Raw genomic sequence first — 19,800 nt, 5'->3', positions numbered from 1 at the left:
CTCTCCTGACCTCTTCACCTCTGTGTCCCACGCTCCGGCGTGCTCCGGGGCATGCAAAGGGTAGATGGGCATGGGTCTGTTATGCTGTGGTACCATCCATAGGTGTAGGGCTGAGATGTGCCATCCCCAAGCAAGCCAGAGGGTCGCTGGGAGGAGAACCAGGGTCCCTGTGTCATAGAATCATAGAATGGTTCAGTTTGGAAAGGACATTGAAGATCATTGACTTCCAAACCCCCTGCCCTGGGCAGGGCCACCTCTCCCCAGCCCAGGTTGCTCCCAGCCCCGTCCAACCCGGCCTTGAGCAGCTCCAGGGATGGGGCAGCCACAGCTTCTCGGGACAACCTGTGCCAGGGGCTCACCACCCTCACAGGAAAGAGTTTCTTCCTAATATCTCATCTAAATCTCCTCTCTTCCAGTTTGAAGCCATTACCCCTCGTCCTATCACTACATGCCCTTGTAAGAAGTCCTCCCAAGACATGCAGTGGAAGTGGCACCTGAAGGCAAAAAGTCAGGAGCGAGTCCCGAACTCGCCAGTGCCACATGCACGTGGGACCTGGCACAGGCAGGGTCAGGCTGGACATTACCCAAGTGGTCTTCCTAACCATTCCTTGTTCCAGGCCAGGTTGGACAGGACTTTGAGCAACCTGGTCTGGTGGGAGGTGTCCCTGCCCAGAGCAGTGGGGCTGGAACTCGATGATCTTTAAGGTCCCTTCCATCCCAAACCATTCTGTGATTCCATGATTCCTGCTTCCCAAGTCAGTATGGCAACACGTCCCTCGCTTGCGTTCATTTTCCCTACCCAATTTGCCTCCTATTCCAGCCCTGGCTGGACACAGGTGCAACCATCACTGAGACCTTGGACAGGAGAGCAGTCACCGGCACGATGTTCATCCCGTATTTGCCTACTTTTTCCTCTGCTCTGGCCCTTGGCACCAGCTGCTCTGAGTTCGTGGTCCCTCCCAACGTTGTATTAATGCTTCTTCTGCACATCATCATGGCAAGTCTCTCGAGACCCAAACCTTGCTGCTCACCCTCGGCAAGAAGGAGAAACTGGGTAAACAACGGCTTTTGAAAGCTTGGGTGAGTGGGAACGGGGAAAGGAAGGTTTACGGCGAAGCTGGGAGCCTCTGGTCGAGGGCATCTGTCCCACAGAGAGGGCTTCGCTGCAGCATTCCCATGAGAACAAGTTCCTCCGCCGAAATGCCTCAACCTCCCCTCCCTGCTTCTCTCCCCGTCTTAATTGGTTTGCAAATGTTAAATGTTTTGGCTCTGTGTTCAAACCGCTGTCTGGCTCCTGTAGATATGGCCTAACCCTAGGAGTTCACCCGGGGCTCCCGGCCCCTCCGGCTCCCCCTCTTTGCCATAGCAGCGAGCCCCCGCTGGGCCGGCCATTGTGTCCTCCTCCCCTAACCGGAGCACCTGGAGACCCTTCTTGTAAAAACTTCATTTGCCGGGGAAAGCTTTGATTAAAACAGCCTGGCAGGGGGCTCCCCCACTCCCGAGTCAATATTGGTTTTGGAACAGATGGGGGTGACGACAGGCCATGGCGGGGAGGAGGGGGGGGACGGAGGGATGCGGAGCAGCCCCGAGCCGCAGCCGCGGCGGTGCCAGCGCGGGGAGCGGGTTTGGCGGTGCGGGGACGCCTGTGTCCCCGGTGCCCGCCGAGTGGCAGGAGGCCCTTAGCGGCGTCGCCCCGAGATCAAAGTGGAGCAGGCACCGAGAGGTGGAGCAGCCCTGCGTGCTGGAAACCTCGGGGAACAAAAGCATCAAAGTAAATCAAATGAAACTAATTGAAGCGCTTTAGCATTAAATAATGAGGGAGAGGCTTTCATGAAACGCCAGCTTCTTCCCGTCAAAATCGAGGGACATGCTTCCAAGAAAACCAAAGCGACAACACGCCCCCCCCCTCCCCCCCCCCCCAACAATAACAACGACAACAACAAAACCCCAAACATCTCATCTCGCACAAAAAGGGCAAGATAATTCCGGCTGGGTGGCTGCCTGGTCCCTCCTAAAGCACAGAGCCCTCCGCTCCCACCGCCAAGCTGCTCCCGAGCGGATGGTGGGCAGCAGAGAGCCCGGGGACCCACGCACGTGGACCACTTTCCCAGGCTCCCGCGGTCCCTGGGATGGGGGTGTGGGGGTGTGAAGCACCTTCTCCTTGCTCCGGGCACTTTCACGGGTGGCAGAAGGACGCATGCGGCTCAGGTGAAGCCAGGCTGTGCGTGTGGCGCACCGCAGGGCTCGGCGGGTGCAAGGCTGCCTGGCGCCACGGCTGAGCCTCGGCTCTCCAAGGCACGGCCCCGGCAGCCTCTCGGCTTCTGGGGAACCCCGTCTTTGCAACACAAAACTCAGGGAGGTCTGATAATTGCTGGGACTTAAGGTTCCTCAGCCTGGAACCTCCTCCTGGCCTCCAGAGGTTCCCAGGGCAGCCGCAGCAGCAATTACCATCACCAATGTGCCACTGCCGGAGAGCAACGGGAGGACTTGGCGAGTCCGCTCCGTGCTGGCTGGGAGCAGAGGGCTCCAAGGAAGCACCTCTGATGGTGGCTTACCTATTCCTACGGCTCACTGTCTCCGGCAGCAGCAAGGAAGGACACTAACAGCGGTTTCTCATCCTTCTGGCCAGGGCTTAGGGTTTGCATGTTTGCAGTTACCCCCAGCTCACGAAAGGTAGAGCCGTTTTTCCCTCCCTGCTCCCTGAGAGCAGAACGTGAGCCACGAAGCGGGATCAGGCGTGGGATCTATACCAGCGCTCATTGCGGAGACAGACATCGTCTCTCTCCCTTCCTTGATTTCTCGGGTGCTCAGCCCGGCTCTTCTGAAAAGCATCTCCGTTCTCCTTCAGAGAGCCCCGTCCTGGGAAACAGAAGGAGGAGGGCGCAGCAGAGATGGACCAGCCCGACACCCATTGAAATGTCCTTGTTAGCCGCTGGCGAAACCGGCTTGTGGCCATGATGAAAGAAACCCACATGAAGACAATTAGACTAAATTATGTCCAGTCGCAGAAGACAAGTTAGCAGCGAAACGCGAGGCAGTCCGACTCCAGCCAGGCTCAATGTCTGGCTTGCCCCATCGCTGCCACTCATACATCACCGATCAAGGGAAGCCCCCGCAGGTTGTTTTAAACCAGGGCCAGCAGGAGGTTGGGCTAATGAGTAAAATCTGAACATTCCTCAAATTTCCCATCCATCCCGAGCCAGGGGAGAGTGGAGGAAGGGGGATGGGGACAAAGCGCCTCCCTCCGGAGACAAGGCTGATCCTAACGGAGGGACAAAACGCCGGTGCTGAGAACGGGGAGCTGCTAATCCCAGGCCTGACCCGCGCCAAGTCAGCCTCGGTCGGCCCTGCGGGGAGGTGAAGATCTCCTCAAGATGGGGACCCAAACCCCCTCCCCTTTCCCTCCACCCCTGTATGGACTCCAGTCCTCCATCAGCCCTGAAACCGAACTGGAGGGCGGATGGGAGACAGCCCCGTGGTGGGAGCAGGGTGCTCTGTGACAGCCGCTTTATCCACCAGAGCCTCCTCCTCCTCCGAGCATCCCGGGAAACCACCCCAGCTCCAGACCGGGGGGCTGTCGAGGGGCCGGGGGCTGAGACAAGGGCTGCGTGGAGCAATAAGGGAGAGCAGCCCCGGCCCCCGTTATTGCATTATCCCCCTGAAGATGACTTACTCAAGGGAGAGGCTGTCCAACGTCCAGCCTCATCCATAGCAAAGCCAATAAATAAACCTCGCCCACCTATTCAGAGTTCTTTAAAAGGGGGATGTGGAGGAGGGGAAAGGTAATTAAAAGACATCAAAGGGATGGCAGGAAGAAAAAAAAAAAAGCCATTTTAAAGAGGAAAGAAGAGGGAAAACAACTATTCCCGATCAATACCATTACAGGTCAGCTTCAGAGAGCTGCTTTCAAGCCCAAGCATGCAAGAGGCCAGCACCGAGCAGCTCAGCTGCACCTCTCTGCTAAGGACACACCAGGATTTCCAGGAGCACCGAGGACCTGGGGCTGCGGGGTTTGTGTGCCAGCCCCGGGAGCTTTAAAAGGCCCTCCAGTAAATGAGTTCTCTGAGGTTTCTCTCTCCGGCCGGTCACTTGGCAAGCTGAAGCAGCTTTTTAAATCTTGGCTTGGATTTTGCAGCCGGCAGTCCCCACCAGCTCCCCTCCTTCAGCATCCCCGCACAGCCGCGGCGGCGAGGGCTGGAGCCAGCCTGCTGCAAGGCAGGCAAAGGGGATTTTGGGCTTCCTAAGGAGGAGGGGATGGCCCACAAGAGAGCAGGGTAGGGACGTGGGGTACCAACTGGACAGAGAGCAAGGGGAAGAGCTGGAGAGAGCTGGGCTCGCTGCTCCTGTGGTTGCTGAAGGGAGCAGAGAGAGACGGGACAGTGTGAGAAGAGAAGGTCTAAAGCTGTTGCTGCTGCCAGAGTCCTTCTGAAAGTGGCTTTCTGCTTCGCGCGGGGCCAAATCCAGCAAAGCTGCTTGATGCTGAAAAATTCCTGCCCCAGGTTCCCAAGCACTTTGTTCTCATGCCCACGAAGCAGCGCCTGACCCCAGCCTCTCCCCGTACACATGCCGCTGGAAGAATTTGGGAGGCATCTCCTGCAGGTCTTGCAGCTCATCACCTGATACCCGTAGGCTCTTAAACCAGGGATGCTCAGAGGACAAAGGTTTCTTTAATCCACAGGCAGTGGCACGAAGCTTCGGAGGGCAAAACCTCATATCTGGACGCAAAGCCCGCCGGGGCTGGGTTTACGCATCAGGTCAGACTGGGTGGTTATACTGATCCTTCAGGCTTTAAACCCATGATTTTGTAAAACAAGGCAAGTAGAAGAGAGGAAAAGACAAGAATTTATCAGTGATAAGTTTCTAGCCCTTTTCTTCATTAATGAAATCAGCATACGGTCCCTATCCTGAAGACCAGCCGCCTCCTGTTACTTGGTTCCTCGCCCTCCACCGCTCACTGCTCTTCTGTGTGTCTCCGTCTCCACCGCTCTCTCCCTGGGATTTTAATTACATTCATCTATTTCCACTCACTAGGTCTGTCACTTTGCAGCAGGACTGCTGTAATTATATTGTGGGAAGCACCGTTCCCTTTGCTGAAGCCTGAGCGGATTAAGGATCCTCCGCGCCTTTTCCCACCCCTCTCTGCCAGGTACCTGCACAAAGATGACAGATGGTCAGGGGCCATTTATTTCCCCTAATGAGCTGGTACAAAAGGAGATGGCTCCCAAAACACATGTATATTTTCAGTTAACTAAAAAATATCCCAGTCTCCCAGGGCTTTGCCTGAAAGATGGGAAGGGGCTGAACCCAGGCGAGGAGACGTGCCAGCAGATGGAAAGGGGTTTTCAGGCACGTCAGGAGCTCTGGGTTCAACCTGGACTGCGGGAACGTGTCCTGCCCCTGCGGTCTGCTCAGCACCATAGAATCATAGAATCATCGAATGGTTTAGGTTGGAAGGGACCTTGAAGATCATTGAGTTCCAACCCCCCTGCCATAGGCGGGGACACCTCCCACCAGCCCAGGTTGCCCAAGGCCACGTCCAGCCTGGCCTTGAGCACCTCCAGGGATGGGACCTCAACAACCTCTCTGGGCAACCTGGTCCAGCGCCTCACCACCCTCACAGGGAAAAACTTCTTCCTAATGTTTAATCTGAACCTGCCCTCTTCCAGTTTAAAGCCATTCGCCCTCATCCTATCGCTACATGCCCAGTAAAAAGTCCTTCCCCAGCTCTCCTGTGGGCCCCCTGTAGGGACTGGAAGGCCACAATAAGATCTCCCCGGAGCCTTCTCTTCTCCAAGCTGAACAGCCCCAACTCTCTCAGCCTCTCCTCATAGGAGAGGTGCTCCAGCCCTCAGATCAGCCTCGTGGCTCTCCTCTGGACACAGTCCAGCAGGTCCATGTCCATCTTATGTTGGGGACTCCAGAGCTGGATGCAGTACGCCAGGTGGGGTCTCACCAGAGTGGAGTAGAGGGGCAGGGTCGCTGGAGCTCAGTTTTGCTCTCAGGGGCTGAGAAAAGCTGACTCGTAGAAGGGTGTTAAAGAAAAGCTCTGAACCTTGCCTGCATGATGGACGCCTCTCAAAGGCAAACCTTGCCTCCCTCTGCGGCGGTGAGGAGAGAGCTCTCCAGCCTTACCTCCATCCCCCCAAGTGATGTGGGATGAGCTCCAGTGCGGTTCCGCTTTCCCGAGGAGCGTGAGACACAGGGCACCCTCAACGCTGGTCCGGCAGAAGCTAACACAAACATGAAAGTTAGGCCGACGTGGATGAAAGAGGGCTGTCGGTGGGCATCAAAGGATGCCAAAGGATGAAGAAGATAATTCCACGCATAAGCACGTGCAGAGATTACATCATGAAAAGAGAGGATGGCTGCCCCAAGCCTGAGCTGATGTAAAGCACCAGAGATTTGAAGGATCCGCGCAGATTTACGCCGGCTGAAAGCTTAGGCTCAAAAGTGGACGCGATTTAACCCTCCGGAAGCGTGCTATTAGACCGCGAGGCACTGGACATCAACGAGGCACTGCATCCTCCCAGTTTGCTGGAGCTGGCATCTTGATGCCAACGCAGCTGAGGCCTAACGGTGGTTTAAAACACATATATTGTCTTACAGAGGCAAGGCCTGTGCGTGGTGGGGACGGAGGAGCTCCAAAACCCATACTCGCTGGTTGCCCCACTTCAGCCCCCGCTGCCAGTACAGCACCCAGTGCGGGTGCCGTGCCCCCCCGCCACCACCCAGCCAGCTGCCTCCTCATCTGGACTCCGAGGTTACATTTGCAAGTTGTCCTTCTCTTTGCCATTCGGAGGAAACAGAAGCCCGATTGTCCTCTCGCTCAGCCGTGAGCACAGCGAGGAGGTGACTGGGATGTCCCCTTGCCAGGCTGCCCGTGGGAACGGAGGGGAAAGCCGTGCAGGGAAAAGTTTTCCTAACTCCCTTCTACCATGGCCACCAGGTAGCCCCACTTTCAAGGTGGACATTGGACAGGCATTGCTTCCGCTGACTATTTCCCAGGGGAGAGAAAATAAATGAACTTAGAGTTTAAATTAAATCCCATCAATGGAAAAGTACTTGCAGGGCTGAACGTGTCTCTCCCAAGTGTCTCCAAGTTCCCTGAGCTCTACTTAAGCCCACAAGATGCAGGTGGTGCCAAGACCTCAACTTGTCTGTTCCACATGAGCCAGAAATGTGCGCTGGCAGCCCAGAAAGCCCCCGGCATCCCGGGCTGCATCCCCAGCAGCGTGGCCAGCAGGGCGAGGGGGGGATTCGGCCCCTCTGCTCCGCTCTGCTCTGGGGAGACCCCCCCGCAGTGCTGCCTCCAGCTTGGGGTGTCCCAACATCAGGACACGGAGCTGTTGGAGCGGGGCCAGAGGAGGCCATGAAGATGCTGGGAGGGCTGGAGCCCCTCTGCTGGGAGGACAGGCTGGGAGAGGTGGGGGATTCAGCCTGGAGAGGAGAAGGCTCTGGGGAGAACTTAGAGCCCCTTCCAGTGCCTAAAGGGGCTCCAGGAGAGCTGGGGAGGGACTCCTGATCAGGGAAGGGAGCCATAGGATGAGGGGGAATGGTTTGACACTGACAGAGGGGAGATTTAGATGAGATATTAGGAAGAAATTCTTGGCTGTGCGGGCGGTGAGCCCCTGGCGCAGGGTGCCCCGAGAAGCTGTGGCTGCCCCATCCCTGGAGGTGTTCAAGGCCGGGTTGGACGGGGCTTGGGGCAACCTGGGCTGGGGGGAGGTGGCCCTGCCCAGGGCAGGGGGTTGGCACTGGCTGGGCTTTAAGATCCCTTCCAACTCCAACCATTCTACGTTTCTGTGAAGTCTTCCCATTTTTCTCTGGGCACGGCTTATATGGGAAACACAGGCTCCAGCTGCTCAGCATTTCCCGAGGTCCCGCAGAGAAGGTGGGCACCAGGTTCCGGACACTGATCTCCACGTGCAACTCTCTCCTGGGGCAAGAGTTTCCTTTGTGCCCACAGACCTTTGGCCCCGCTCACGGAGAGCAGCTCCGTGGAGTTGCGCGGCTGCCTCAACCCTGTACCTCCAGCCTGTCTCCTCCGGGGACCTACAAAACAGATGCTTGAAGCAGCCGGCCTGGAACCTGCTCGTGAGATAACGCTCGTTTGCTGCTTCCACCTATTTTCCAGAAGCGGCACCTGTAAAATAGGCACAATTCGGTGCTCCGGAGTTAACGCTGCGGCTGCTGCCGCGGGCCCCCGGGCTGCCAGCGATGCTGTCTTAGAGATGAAACGCGCTGGTTAAAACCAAGGGTCTTGACCTGCGGTGGTAATTAAAGATCCCACAGCAGTTTTTGCAAGAGTAAGGGAACTAGCCCTGCTGTCCTGGCCAAAATCCAGCTTGGGTAATTATATTCACCCCCTCGACCCCACCGGGCCGGGTCCGTGGCAGCTGTGACATGACATAGTGTGTGCTGGGGCTTCAGAGCCCAGCGGGAGCCCGGCTGGCCACAACTGGGGGGACCTGGGAACGAGATAAAAGGTGAGTTGAGGGTATTCAGCACATAACCCTGCTGCTAGCTCATTAAAAGACAACATTTGCAGGTCCCCTTTAAACTGTTTATCCATTATTGAAAATACCATATGTTACATGTCCATGAAGATCAGCTTTCAGCCGCAAGATAAGCTGCCTCCATTTATTGTTCTTCCCTCTCTCCCTCCTCCCTCCCTCCCTCTGGGCTTTTAATTACATCCATCACCTCCCACCCCTCTGGTGGAGCTGGCTTCTCCTCTCATCAGCCCAGCGAGGGAACAAGGCCCATTTTTTTCTCTTGGAAGGGAGCGATTGTTTCGCTTCCCGCACACAAGTCCTAGAGCGAGAGACATTTAGCAGCCGCTGTGAAATTTCAGCCAGGATTGGAATTTATTTTAAGACGCCGGCCTTTAAATTTTTCATTAAACCTTTTCCCCCTGCGATGCAGCAGGCTTCTGCGGGGACCAGGGGAACGTGGTGTTTGCATGCCTGGCACGTCGGGAGAGGACGGAGGATTTCACACCACCCTGGGCAAAGGCTTCCCGGCGCAGTGGTCTGCGGCGTAGACCCCGGAGGGCACCGCTGCCTCCGCCAACCGCCCCAGCTTGGCTTTAATTTCCAATGCCGCCCGCTTTGCTGGAACAAGGCTACCTTGCAGGAACGGCAATTGGCCTTTTCGATCGGCCCATTTCCAGGCGCCGGTCGTGTCTGAGGGCATTTTGCCTCCCGAGGTGCTGAGCGGTGCTGGAAGTTGGCAACCGGGAGCCGGAGGGGTGGCTTGGAGCGCTGCCCGCTGTAGGGATCGCTTGAAGCGCCCTGTTAGAGGACCTCGGGTTTTGTCGCTTGTCACGCTGCCAGACCTCAGGTGCCTAAGCTGAAATTTTCCCTGCTCGGCCTCTGCTTTTGCAGGAAAGGAGATGCCGGCAGCAAACGCGGAGGGGATGAAACCGCCCGGAGGAGATCTTCCCTTTTCTCCCCGTGTGCCCCTGCTGCGTTCGCCTTCCAGCTCCTGCTGTAGGTGAGCCGGGGGCTCGGCAAAACATCGACCGAGCCCGTGCGCAAGATGAGCTGGGGCTCCTACAGAGGCACGGCTCACGGCCACGGAGTTAAAGACCCAAAGGTGCCGCGACGGGGCTGCCCTGGCGACCGTCTCTTGCCTGCCCGACTTTGCAGCCTTAACCAAGTCCTCTCCTTTGGGCGTGCAATAATTTTCTAGTATCGGTTCTTCCGGACCGCTGGCTGGTCTTTTATATTTTCCTGAATACGGCCTGAAAAACCGCGGCGAGGGAGCGCGGTAACTCCCGCCTGCGCAGTTTCGGCAAACCGAAAGGAAAGACCCCCTGTTAGAAATCCGCTGGCCCAAATCTGGTTGCTGTCAGACCGCTCCTTTCCCTGAAGAGCCATTACAAACCCAGGAAAACCCACCGGGGGGGGGGGGGATGGAACGGGACGGCTCCACCAGCAAAGTCACACACGGATGGCACCGACACCCCCTCCGGCTCCACACGACGCAGTCCTGAGCGCGGTTTAAACATCGCCCGGTCCCACCTACGCACCCAGATCCCATTTACAGGGGTTCCATCTCTCTTGCAGACGAAGGGTGCCTTCCCCGTGAAGCATCCCTGGCCGGAGCCCGCTTTCCACCGCGCTAACGAACCCGTCCGCCCGCCCTCACCCCAGCGCTCCGCCAGGTTTTTGCACGGCCGCAGGTTTCAGCTGCGAGCCGCCCATTGTGTTGAACGTACGGCAGCGAGGTGTATCATTAATTTATTAATTATTCACCGAGCGCCAGACGGGCGCGCAAAAGATCAGACAGGACGAGCTGGCTCCCGGCGAGCTCCCGGACTCTCCTTATGTCAAGACTGGCTCTTCAGTCACAGGCACGTTGTCACTGGCCACCTGCACGTGACGGCACAATCTTTGTTAAAATCCCAATTAGCAAATAACAAGGTAGGCACGAAACCTGACTCTCCCAAGCCAGACGGGCCCCCGCTTCCCTTCCTTTCCCCCTTTTTAAACAAAAGGTCTCCTGTTGTTAAAACTTTGGGGTGAGAACATGGCTTTGGATTAGCGGCGGGGGACTTTGGCAGGGGCGAGAGCCACTGTGTGCCCCAAGGCCACAGGTCACCCTGTGGGGAGCCCAGGAAGGCTCTGGGCTGACCGGTCAGCCCTGCCATGGCCACCGGGACACTTGGCAAGAGCCTGGCAAGTGACATTCCCCCAGTGTCCCTTTGAGATGGCCAAATCTCAAAGGACTTTGTACAAGGGCATGAAGTGATAGGAAGAGGCGGAATGGCTTCAAACTGGAAGGGGGGAGATTTAGATGAGATATTTGGAAGAAATTTTTGACTGTGCGGGCGGTGAGCCCCTGGCGCAGGGTGCCCTGAGAAGCTGTGGCTGCCCCATCCCTGGAGGTGTTCAAGGCCAGGTTGGACGGGGCTGGGAGCAACCTGGGCTGGGGGGAGGTGGCCCTGCCCAGGGCGGGGTGGTGGCACTGGATGGTCTTCAAGGTCCCTTCCAACCTAAACCACGCTATGATTCTGTGAAATAGCCCTGGCATTCTCCGGAGGGGCTGGTTTTGTTATCTTGGGAAACGAAGAGGGTCGTTCCAAGGCCCTCAGCAGCCAGAGCACTTTCCCTTTCATCACTTGCTTCCAGCGGCCACAAACCATTAATGTCGGGCGGCAAAGGGCGAGTACTGCAAACAGGCCAGACGGCAACCGCAGCCCTTTCATCCACGCGTAACCTTGAGGGTGCAGACTCCTTCCCCACGAGCCAGCTGGAGCAGCGACAAAGCCCTCTGGCCGGGCACGTCGGCAGGGACGTGGTGAGGGACGGGCAGGGAGAAACCTGCACAGGGAGTCCCAGACGGACGTAGAAGACCGGCTGGGAAATATTCAGGGGGCGGTTGGGGGGTTCCTCCAGAACGCTGCACCAGGGATGGGTGCTGCAGGTTGGCCCTGGTCCGAGCGCAGCACAACACCGCTCCGCCGGTAGTTTCTCGGGGTTTCACAGATAAACTCGTACTTGTACCTCGTCTCTGGTTTTGTCCATTTTCCTTCCTCCCGTGCCTCACACACACCGTCCCTTAGAGCAACCGGTTGGGTTAAGTGCAGGCTTAAGAATGATTCATTTGAGTTCTACTTCCCGCAAAATATAAATCCTAGACTCGTTTTTCTCATCATATTTTCAGACAGGTTTCAATCCGGGCATGATGCCTTTAGTAAGAATAACAGGTGGAAACTAGAACAAAAGTTAATATTTCGCCCGTTCAGAGGAAGTTTGGAGCACTCAGGTTCAAAGTGTGGAGAGAAAAAACTACACGGGAAATTGTCTGGAGATAACGACAGTCTCCGCAATGTTTAGGGGAGCGAATGCGTCCCAAGACCCTGAGCTAGCAAAGGACTCCGGCTGTTAACTCTCGCAGGGAGCGGGAGGTGTGCCAGATTGGGTGTCCGGTCTCTCCCGCCCAATCAAGACAACTCTTTTTGCCGTTCAATGCAATTTTTAATATAAAGCAGATACCATGAAAAATTAAGGTGTTCCTCCTGGAAGACAATAGGGTATTTTTCAGGCAGTTGTTTTGCTCATTGTGTGCATTGTAGGGGCTTCTTTGCTTATTTTGAGCTGGGGCAAGTTTCATCAAAGACATGAAATGACTCTAAGTCACGGTGACAATGGCAGGGGGATGAAGTCACAACGTTAATCTTCTCTGTGCGACTCTAAAGAAGTGGAAACTTCCACTGAATGCCATGAAATCCTCTCCACAATGAAGTTGTTCAGACATGCCAATCACCAACGCGCAACAACTACAGAAGTGAAAACCTTCTTGGAAGGAAAAGGTCTGGCGGGATGCTAATAAGAGGATCTCTAGTTGATGAAACTTATGCCTATATGGTTTTTTTTTTTACAAGCACAAGTGCCAGCACGTACCCGTAGTGAAACGGGAGACTGGGAGAGCCAGAGTTCGGGCTCCCTCCTCTTCCTTGCAGGACGCCCCGTTCCTGCGCCTGCAGGGATGCGCGGGAAGAAGGGTCTCCACGGCCACCAGCCGGGCCGTGGGGTCGCCTCCAAGCAGTCCCCCGCTCCCCCTTCGCTTGCAGCCCCAGCGGTTGCTGAAGCAGCGGCCCCGCGGGGCTCACCACGCCTGCGACTTGGGCGGCTCGGTGCAGTGGCTGCAGTGCTGCATGGGGGCTGGCTGCGGCACTGCACCACGGCTGGCTGCGGCGCTGCATGGGGGCTGGCTATGGCGCTGCATGGGGGCTGGCTGCGGCGCTGCATGGGGGCTGGCTATGGCGCTGCATGGGGGCTGGCTGCGGCACTGCACCACGGCTGGCTGCGGCGCTGCATGGGGGCTGGCTATGGCGCTGCATGGGGGCTGGCTGCGGCACTGCACCACGGCTGGCTGCGGCGCTGCATGGGGGCTGGCTGCGGTGCTGCGCTGGGCTGGCTGCAGTGCTGCATTGGGGATGGCTGCAGCGCTGCATTGGGGCTGCCTGTGCTGCTGCACCAGGGCTGGCTGTGGCACTGCATTGGGGATGGCTGCGGTGCTGCATTGGGGCTGGCTGCAGTGCTGCATGGGGGCTGGCTGCGGCACTGCATTGGGGATGGCTATGCTGCTGCACCAGGGCTGGCTGCAGTGCTGCATTGGGGATGGCTGCAGTGCTGCATTGGGGATGGCTGCGGTGCTGCATTGGGGCTGGCTGCGGCGCTGCATTGGGGCTGGCTGCGGTGCTGCATTGGGGCTGGCTGCGGTGCTGCATTGGGGTTGGCTGCAGCGCTGCACCGGGGCTGGCTGCCACACTGCATGGGTGCTGGCTGCGGCGCTGCATGGGTGCTGGCTGCGGCTGCTGGAGACGCGTGGCCGTAGGCAGCCCTGCACCCGACTTCCCGGAGGGAAAAGCGTGCGCTCTGCTTTCTGCCACGCGCGCTCACCCCAGCCTCGCAGCCACAGCCCTCTCCGGCTAAAAAGGAAAGGAAAGACCACCGACATTCCCTCTCCCCGCCGCGGTGCATCAGTAACCCTTTACATCAGGTACGGCAGCTCCGCCGTGTCTCCCGAGCTCCGGAGCGGCATCTCCCTCGCCCGGCACGGGGGGCTCCGGGTCGCCCCATCCTGCCGCTGACAGCCGAGGAACCTGTGCTCCTGCGTTCGGTGGGATGCAATCAAACCCCCCAAGCAGAAGGAGAAGACCGGGTACGCAGCGGCATCCCAAAACATCTCTCGGAGGCAGCGAGGAGCCCCCCACCCGGATCGGGGATAGCGGTGCGTGAAGGTCCCAAACAGATCTTTTTTCCTGGCGCCCACCACACACACAAAAAAAAAAAAAAAAAAAAAAAAAAAAAGCGTCGTGAACACACCCAGGACTGTACAAACCGGTGAAGAAGCTGCTGCTTTGTTTTCTGCCTTCTTCTGAGCTCCTTGTGGGTTTGTTTGAGGGGAAGGGTGGGCTGGGTAAAGACCAGACACCCAAGCGTGTCCTCAGCACCCGGAGAACTTCAGAGGAGAACAGCTTATTTCATTAGCGTTGTAAACAAGACGGACTTGTCCAAAATATTTATTTTAGGAATCAAATTAAATGTTCCAGCTAGTTGGGAATTCAATTCTCCCTTTCTGCGGGCGCTGGTCGGGGCTCCCAATGCATCAGTGCACGGCTTTAAAGGCATTTCTCCCCTCTTTTGGATTAGTGACCCATTCTAACAGGTCTTCATTGACGGGGAGTGTGGGTCTCTCAAAGAGTCCATTGGATACAGCTTACAAAAGAGTTTAGCCGGAGATGAAGAGTTTACAAAAAGTTTGTAGGAAACCGCGGAGTCCTTTTAAAAGAGAATAAACTGCCACTGCTGTGTCTGGGTTGAGTTAATCTGATTAGGCCAAGCTCATCAACAGCCCCACTGAAAAGAATGAGGCGGGGGGAGAGCAAGCTGTGGACGGGGCGAGAAAAAAACGAGGGACCTTTTTACTAGAGAAGTCAAACAAAACCTATTGTTGCGGAGCATGCTTGCCTACAGATGGCAAAATGACAAATCTTTTCAAAGGCAAAGCAAATAATAATTGATGGCTTTTTTTTTTTTTTTTTTTTTTTTTCCCTTCCCCCCCAGGTATGGGAACAGACACTTAATAAGATTAAGGGAAACCGAAATGAAAGGGGCTGTGAAATACCGCAGATCCTTGTCCTGGTTGTTTGGATGGCATCGGTCTGTGGAGTTTACCTACTCTACATAAAACCTTGAGAAAAAACGACCCTACCGTGTATCATTTCTGCTCCCAGATCCCTTGGGAAGCGTTCGTGTATCATTCCCCCCACCCCCAGTCAATGCTCGTGCTCTTCCAAACTCTGGGAGACAGCGGTGCCCAGCCAAGGAGCGGAGGAGCAGACGGACAGGATGACCCACCTGCCCTGGGAGAGCTGAAGCCCGTGGGAGGTGGTGCCATCCTTCCAACCCTGGCTCCTGCCCCGCGACCTCCGGCTCTGCCCAACCTGCCCGGGGCTGCAGAAATCCTCCTCTTCCTCCTGCTTTTGCCCAGGCAGCGCCGGCCGGAGCAGAGGGAAGCAGCGCAGACCCCATCCTGATGGCATTCAGCCGCCGGTTTTCTCCTCGGAGGAGGAGAGAACCATCAAAAGCGCAGGTTTTGAGGACTCCGCGCTCAACCTGAGGCAGGTCCCGGCGGAACCGCTCCGAGTCACCCACGTCTGCTGCCCACCGGGCACCCTCCCGCCGGGGCTCTGCACCCCTGGCACTGCCCTTACCCGCGCTCTGCTTCGCCCGGCGCAGGGTTAGCGTTGCGCCCGTGCCGCCCCAGGACCGGGCGAGCCGCGGCGGAGCTCCGGCGAGCTCGGTGCCGGCGTGGTGCCGCATCCCGCGTACGGCGCCGGGGCCGGGGCCGTCATCCCCTCCTGGGAGGAAAGGGAGAGCGGGCAGGGTCAGGCGCCCCGGGCACAGAAAAAGGGTGATGGCATCATCGCAGCCTCTCGTTTTGAGATGTTTTCTGTGGGCAAAACACAAAGCCTAATTTAAAGTCCTGCCGGAAAGTTACATCACCGCCATTACTTTCTCAGGAGATATTTTAGGCTCTATATTTAGAGCAGCTCGAGTTGTGCTTGGATTTAACGTCGGCAGCTCCTTAGCCAATATAATTAAGAACAGTATCAGTGGAAGGCATGTAAGGAGATTTTCTCCCCAAGGCCACCTAATACAGATGTAATTGACTCTATTTTCTGCTTTCTGCACACAGATTGCCGCAACTCAGCCCCTATTATCCGTCAACAAATGAACAGGATCCAGTGAAAGGGACCTCTTCAGCCAGGACCGGTTTTAGAGAATGGAGCACTGGGCTGTGTTAAATCTGGACACAACGCGGCTTCGTTCCCTTCCTTTTTATCTCTGCCGCCTTTTCAAGATGTTTTCCAGTGAAGGGTAAGTCAGCAAATATGTGTTTGGGCAAAGTGTTGGCGCTCGCTAAAGAAGAGAACATCTGTCTCAATCAGCTGGTCTATTCTACCGCTGCAGCTCAACGGAGGCTCTCAGCACGGAAAGACAAAACCGGGGCAATGCCTTCAGAAAGGTTTTTTGTGTGTGCAGTTGCAATTTTCTTTTTGCTAAAATTTCCAAGGGCGGGGAAGGAGGAAGGGAGGTGAGAAAAGAAATTAAAACCCATTTGCTGCGTCGTAAAAGAGCCCCAGGAAAAAAAATAAAAAAATAATAATAATAATAATAAAAAAAAAATCTCCATTTCTAATGTTGCAAAGATTCCCAGCCCGTTCCCAGCGTTGCGTTCCCACAGCCAGTTTCGCAGCCCTGAAAAGGATGTCCTTAATAGCGGCGGGCACAATGAATAATAGTTTATTAGCGCAGAGGGTAATTTTCTTAGAAATGTCTTTGCGTTCGGCTGGAAGAGCCCCGACGTTTCCTGGGAGCGCAAGAACGCCTTGGGTTTATTCTAATGGCCTTCCCGTGCCCAACATGACGGCGCGGCCCCAGCGGTCAGCACGTGTCGGACGCAAGGAACGTGCTGAGCGCTCGTGCTGGAAGCGCCGGGGAATCCCAGATCCCAAAACCAAGCAGGAATGGGGGGGGGGGGGGGGGAAACTTTTGCACATCTCAAGGCAAAGTCAAGGAAGAGCCATTGCCTCGCGGGACGCGGCCTCGACTGCGAACCGTTGGAGTTGGGGGGTGGGGGGGGATTGTGCGAGTCGGACGACGCTGATAATTAATTTCAGCTGATTAGAGCGGTAAGCTCCAGAGGGACAAAAGAGGCCGTGCGAGGTTTGAAAAGGATGCTCGGGGCGGAAGGCTGTACTGTAATTTGTTACACGTTAGAGTCGGCTAAAGAACCTCCTTCACAATCTGCCAGGCCTTAATGTCTTCATTTCTCCTCCGGCGTCGCCTTTGACACGCTATCCAGAGCGATGTGCGGCGGGGGATGATTGCACGGGATCAAGCCGAGGGAAATCCAGGAGGGATTACAGCCCAATCCCTGGGCAAACAGGCGCTGGAGTGGCTGAACGCGGCCACAGCTGTCTGCCCGACAATAGCCCGAACAAACAGCGCCCGGGGACACGCGGCACGGCCAGCGGCACAAGCGGGCAGGACCAGGGGAAAGGAGACAAAACCCGCATTCAACTCCCCCTGGGACCCCGGGGGCTTTTTATGAGCCTTTTCACCCCAGCTGCAAGCTTGGGAGCCGCGCTTGCAAATTTTAGAAGCCTGGCTGTAATAAAATTGGGTTTAGCCATCAAAGAGAGTCGGAGATCCAGCGCGGCTCCGGGCTGGGCAAGGGCAAGCGGAGACCGCCACCAGCGGTTTGTCCTCTTCTGTTCTCCCTCATCTCATCGAACGCCAATATTAGGATTAAGAACCTCACGTCGCCAGTCTTCAGGCAGAAAGAGCCTTTAAGCTGTTTTGTTTTGTTTTGTTTTGTTTTAGAAAAAAAAAAAAAACACAAAAACCAACCACCAAACCACAACATGAATGAACATGATGGGTTTTTAAGGGATCGAGGTTAAATATGTAGGCCATGCCCAGAGAGGAATCACGGGGACTTTTCACATAAGCCTTAAGAAGGAAAATCCCAAATCTCCACGCAGAGACAGTTTAAAGGCTTTCACTTTCCCAGTGCGCGTCCCGGACGGGGTGCCGGTGACACAAACTGTAACCCCCAAATTATACCAAGCCAGAGGAGCACTAACTGCGAGCGAATAATTGCATGAGAGCAGCGTTAAGCGCAAGTGAACAATTGCAATTCCGGTTGTACTGGAATTCGCCAGTTGTGCTTTTTGTTTCTTCGGCATCTCCTACGGACCTTACCAGGGATATAAACGGGATGTGAACAAGATGCGCATGACCCGTGATGGAGAAAAGCTGTTTATAAGGAGAAAAGCCCTTGTGAGGAAGAGGGTCTGCCCACCCTCTGCTCAGCACCGCTCTCTGCCCTCATGTCCCAACAGCCCCACGTTTCTCGGACACCCCACAGGCAGCCAAAATCTCCAGGGACTCGGCATGCTCTGGCCAGTCCCCATGGGCCCTTCCACGTCTCCCCCAGGCACAAATCCAGGCTGGGTGGAGGATGGATGGAGAGCAGCTCTGAGGAGAAGGACCTGGGGGTGTTGGTTGGTGAGAAGCTCAACATGAGCCGGCAATGTGTGCTCACAGCCCAGAAAGCCACCGGCATCCCGGGCTGCATTCCCAGCAGCGTGGCCAGCAGGCGAGGGGGGGATTGTGCCCCTCTGCTGCGCTCAGTGCTGCCTCCAGCTCTGGGACACCAACAGAAGAAGGAGATGGACCTGTTGGAGCAGGTCCAGAGGAAGCCCCGAAGATGCTGGGTGGGCTGGAGCCCCTCTGCTGGGAGGACAGGCTGGGAGAGTTGGGGGGGTTCAGCCTGGAGAAGAGAAGGCTCTGGGGAGACCTTAGAGCCCCTTCCAGTGCCTAAAGGGGCTCCAGGAGAGCTGGGGAGGGACTCTTGGTCAGGGAGGGGAGAGATGGGATGAGAGGGAATGGTTTTAAACCGGAAGAGGTGAGTTTTAGATGAGATATGAGGAAGAAATTCTTGACTGTGCGGGCGGTGAGCCCCTGGCGCAGGGTGCCCCGAGAAGCTGTGGCTGCCCCATCCCTGGAGGTGCTCAAGGCCGGGTTGGACGGGGCTGGGAGCAACCTGGGCTGGGGGGAGGTGTCCCTGCCCAGGGCAGGGGGGTGGCACTGGATGGTCTTCAAGGTCCCTTCCAACGCTAACCACTCTATGATTATACGATTCCATGATCTCCTGGAAAGCGAAGGCAGCTGCAAACGGAACACCCAATTGCTCCTCACCCCCTTGAGCAGTTTCTGTGCTCCTTAGACCACGGCTGGACCTGGGGAGGGGGAGTTTTCCAGTCCCAGTGAGCTCTCTGCCAGCCTGGGAGCCTGCCCCAGGGGTGGGAAGCCGTGAGCAGCAGCAGCTGGACACAGCTGTGGAACTCCATCTCTCCCGCGAGGAGAAGGCGGGTTGGTCGTGTCCCCTCCTGCCACCATCGTGCAGGCTGAGCTGCCGCTAAAGGGACCTAAAACACCGCCGACGGGGACCTGCCAGGAAATATCCTTATCTCCTTTAACACCACTGCCTGACGGCCCACCGGATCGTGAGGGGGGGCAGGATAGGACTTTACGGCGCACCCACAGTTAATGAACCAGTTCAGCCACTGGGCAGCTATCTTCCAGCATGAGTGTTACTGGGCATGCCGGTGTCCCCCCCTCCCCCCCGCCCGAAAAGAGTCATTGCAAGGACAACAGGGTTCCAAAACTGCAACTGGGCTTTCCTCCCAGTTCCAGAAGGGGTTTGCAATCCGCCCCTGGGTCAGGTTCAGAGCTGCAACGTTATCGAAATGTGGGGTGAGGTAGGGAAGGAGACTGGGCGCAAAGCCACGCAGTCTCCCCAAAACACCCCGTCCCGGGGCGAGACGGGAATTCTGCCTTAATCTGAAGTTACTTAAGGAAACGAGAGTCTTTCCCCAGATTTCACTGACCTTTGAAACCTGAACGCATTTGAAATTGGAGGAGAAAGGCTACGGGTTATGTCAGAGTTTTAGAACGACAAAAATTCTCCCCAACTTGTCACCCGGAGAAGAATTCTCTCCAGAGAGGGGCACAGTCAATAACCACTGCTCCCAGCCCGGGGGATTGCATCATTTGATGTAGATTCTGTTGAAAAACTTGCTCGTTTAATGTTATTTCTTTCACTGTAATTAGGTAATTAATGCACTCTGAATTAACTGTCAAAGGAGGGACACTATTTTTGTTATTAGTTATTTCCTCACAGTATTCTTACATGAGGAAGGGAGATTGCACA

The sequence above is a fragment of the Vanellus vanellus genome, assembly GCF_965231255.1.
Source record: "Vanellus vanellus genome assembly, chromosome: 20".
NCBI lineage: Eukaryota > Metazoa > Chordata > Aves > Charadriiformes > Charadriidae > Vanellus > Vanellus vanellus.
This window is presented reverse-complemented; position numbering follows the sequence as displayed.